This window comes from Octopus bimaculoides, chromosome 19, assembly GCF_001194135.2.
Source record: "Octopus bimaculoides isolate UCB-OBI-ISO-001 chromosome 19, ASM119413v2, whole genome shotgun sequence".
NCBI classification, from domain to species: domain Eukaryota; kingdom Metazoa; phylum Mollusca; class Cephalopoda; order Octopoda; family Octopodidae; genus Octopus; species Octopus bimaculoides.
In genome coordinates, this window is record NC_068999.1 from 50,597,068 (window position 1) to 50,601,353 (window position 4,286).

The 4,286-nt window shown below is 34.7% G+C and overlaps 1 protein-coding gene across 1 annotated transcript in view; it reads right to left on the bottom strand.

Annotated features, from left to right (window-relative positions):
• Positions 1–4,286, bottom strand: part of LOC106882031 (uncharacterized) — a 368,303-nt gene that overhangs the window by 187,731 nt on the left and 176,286 nt on the right. The window contains exon 3 of the mRNA XM_052974695.1: positions 1,408–1,449. The gene's annotated coding sequence lies outside the window, so the exon portion shown is untranslated. The remainder of the gene's footprint in view (positions 1–1,407; positions 1,450–4,286) is intronic.

Below are 4,286 nucleotides of genomic sequence, written 5' to 3' on the forward strand. Positions count from 1 at the left end.
TATATATATATATATATATATATATATATTTATATATATATGCAGGTATGGTTATGTGGTAAGAAGTATATCTCCGAACCACCTGGTTCCGGGTTCAGTCCCACTTTGAGCAAAAGTCTTCATCTATAACCTCGGGACGACCAAAGCCTTGTGAGTTGATTTGGTTGACGCAAAATGAACGAAGGCCGTCGTATATATGTATATGTATATGTATACGTATATATATGATGTTCCCTAATGTTTGCTTTTCTCAGACTATTACATTTTTCCCTTCTACTGTCACACAATTCTGCCGCTTGATTTGCATGCATATTTACACATACATAGCATGATTGCTAAAGCACTAATATGTATATATGTATAATTTTGTCTATACAAGCATATGTGCTTGGAAACATTTTTCGCTGTAACAAATTCTCACATGCACACACACACATACACACACACACACACACACACACAGAGTTACACTCACACACAAGCACACCAACACATCATACACTAAAGGAAAATTATAGTCACAAATATATACATATACGTGCAGAAAATACACACACATTCATACACACACATACATACACTTGCATTCACAAACATTTCCCCATTAATCGTAAATCATTTGTCAAAATATTGTTGTTTGTTTTTCAAACATTTGCGCTCTAACATATTTCAAGACGTTTTTCATTTTTTAAATTTCCGTTATATATCAGCATCAAAGCACCACCACCATCCACACCATTATCCTCCCTCTGTTCCTCCTCACCGTATTCGCGCTCTTTCACCTCCTCCCTGTATCATAATCTTCATCCCTATCCTCCTCACCAGCTTCCGCCTCTTCCTTCCCCTCCTCTTCCTCGTCGTCTTTTCCTCCTCATCATCAGCATCTTCCTTATCCTCATTATCATCGTCAACATCCTTATCATAAACATCCTCACCATCATCATCGTCATCATCGTCATCGTCATCATCATCATCGTCATCATCATCAACATCATCACCATACATCTTCATCATCATACATTATCATCAACATCACCATTGCCATCATATCATCAGCATCACCATTATTATCATCCCACAATCATGATCATCACCATGATCATTATCCTTATCGTCACCACTACCTCAATCATCATCATCACCATCACCATCACCATCGTCATCATCATCATCATCATCATCATCATCATCCATGCTATTGTTTTTTTGTCTTTTCCTTACAAAACCTAATCAGCCGTTCAATTACAAGATGGAAGAGAAATATACAAAGCAAACGGATCATCCTTTTTAATGGATTCGCCTGATTTCTTCGGCAAGTTCCAAGACAAAAAAAAAAAAAAAAAAAAGAAAATCGATATAAAGTTGTTGAAAGAAATGTAGAGGAAATAAAAAATCAAACGTTCCTACCTACTTCTCGATGAATTTGCGTTTGCGTTTGATAGTCCTCACCTGAAAATAACAATAATAATAATAATAATAATAATAATAATAATAATAATAATAATAATAATAATAATAAGAAAAAAGAAGAATGAGAAGAAGAAGAAGAAGAAGAAGAAGAAGAAGAAGAAGAAGAAGAAGAAGAAGAAGAAGAAGAAAAAGAGGAAGAAGAAGAAGAAATTTGAAATAGGAAGAATTTGGAACATGCGAACTGCAAGGGGAACATTAAGTCAAAATAGAGACAATTGGCTGAAGGAGATTGGAATAGAATGCTCGGTAGAGTTCCTATAGAAAGCTTGTCTCTTAGGGACAGCATGGATTATCAGGAGGGTTCTAAGCACTTGAAAAACTGCTACCTACATAAATCTTACCAGGAATTAGACCAAACCCGAGCTAAACCAATAATAATAATAATAATAATAATAATAATAATAATAATAAAAACAACGGAGAGCTACAAATACCAACCACTGAGAGCTAAAAATACCAACCAATAGAGAGCCACAAATACCGACCAAAAGAGAGCTACAAATGCTCAGAATGTTATAAAGGGGTTAGAACCAGCGGAGAGCTACAAATACTTATGGCTACTTGAAGGCGAGGGAATCAAACATTCAATGATGAGGGAAAAGATCAGAAAAGAATGTTATCGCGTGATAAAAGCAATACTCAAGATAGAACTGAACGCAAGCTTGAGGCGGAAGGTCCAGACTCTCATGTGATTTCTATCTTAATGTTCTGTGTGGTATTGATACGTTTCGCGTGCGTGATTTAGCCGTGATTATTACAGCTGTTTTGTGCTGCAGTTCTACATCTAATTCCTGGTTAGGATGCATGATAGAACAGTTATTCGCCTGGCGCCTATTATGAAATGCATTGAAGTTCTAAATTATTTAACACTAGGAACTTTCTTACTTACCCCTCCCTTCCAATTTCTACAATTATAGTTTTTAATATAAGTTCAAAGCAAGGTGGTGAGCTGGCAGAATCGTTAGAACATCATGCTTAATGCTTAACATAATTCCGTCAGTTTTTGCGTTCTCAGTTCAAATTTCACCGAGGTCAATTTTACCATTCATCCTTTAGAGGTCGATGAAATGAGTACTAGATGAACACTGGTGGTCGATGTAATCGATTTACTCACTTGACGGAGCTTACTGGCCTTGTGCCAAAATTTGGATCCAAAATAATTACATGACCATAAATCTTTTACTCTTTTACTTGTTTCAGTCATTTGACTGCGGCCATGCTGGAGCACCGCCTTTAGTCGAGAAAATCGACCCCAGGACTTATTGTTTGGAAGCCTAGTACTTATTCTATCGGTCTCTTTTTGCCGAACCGCTAAGTTACGGGGACGTAAACACGCCAGCATCGGTTGTCAAGCGATGGCGGGGGACAAACACAGACACACAAACACACACACACACACACACACATATATATATATATACATATATACGACGGGCTTATTTCAGTTTCCATCTACCAAATCCACTCACAAGGCTTTGGTTGGCCCGAGGCTATAGTAGAAGACACTTGCCCAAGGTGCCACGCAGTGGGACTGAACCCGGAACCATGTGGTTGGTAAGCAAGCTACTTACCACACAGCCACTCCTGCGACTGTAAGTTATTATTGAACGAAACGAAACTAGTAAATTTTCTGGCTCATATTTTCGACAACTCGGAAGCATAATATTGACAGGAATATCTTGAAATCGGAAGTTCAGAGATTGTTACTGTATATCTCTCATCCTGGGTGCACGTTCAATGACTCAGCTTTTGTGTAGGATTACAAAATCGCATAAGAAATGCAAATAATACAAAGCACATTCTATAGAAATACTGACCGATAAGGTAATCGAAATTATTGTGCAGATTCAATGTACGAAAATTTCCATGTTCATGAAACGATTTCAGCTGTTAATTATATATTTAATTTAGATTCCAAATTTAAATTACATTGCCAAATAAATATTGTCTTTTATAGTTTGAAAGATGTAACTCGAAAATAGAACGGGCATTACATTACAATTTATAATCAATATATTTCGATGGGGGGATAATTCAGAGAAGATTCCGTGAATTAGCTAAAGCGAATGAAACAAGAATTTTTAATGATAAAGACATCAATTTCTTATCGCAAAAATACAAAAACGAAAATAAATAAAAAGGAAGCGCAACAACTGAAAAGAAATGTTCACGCGGAAGCGTTGGCTTCAATCGACGCTGAATGGAATGAATGAATAATTATATCTAAAAATACACCGGATTAAATGTCAAACAGCGAGAGACAATGACATCAATGACAAATAATAATCAATGTGTAGTTCATTGTCCATTATTCACTTATGTTTTCACTACTCATTCGTTTATTGCTTTTCGTCTTTCCTTTCAACAATAAATATAGAATGAAACACGAGGAATTGCATCCGACAACAAAGAAGACTACACAAAAATATTATAAAAAATTAACACTATATTTAATGTAAGAAGAGGAGAGAAAACAAATATAATATTACAATAGACAATAAATTATTTAATAATCATATTTGTATTTATATTATATATGTATAAAAAGGAAAATATTATAGAAAACAAAATTGTATTTTCCATTACAAATAGGAAAATAACACAATTGAAATTCGCAAAGCAAAATAAAATTACGAAAGTGAATGAAAGCAAAATTATAGAAATATATATTCGATAAGAATTTATAGATAAATTGCACGAGATAAAAATAAAATTTAATAAAATTATAGACATTTATGTATGTATGTATGTATGTATGTATGTATGTATGTATGTATGTATGTATGAATGCATGCATGTATGTATTTATGTATGTA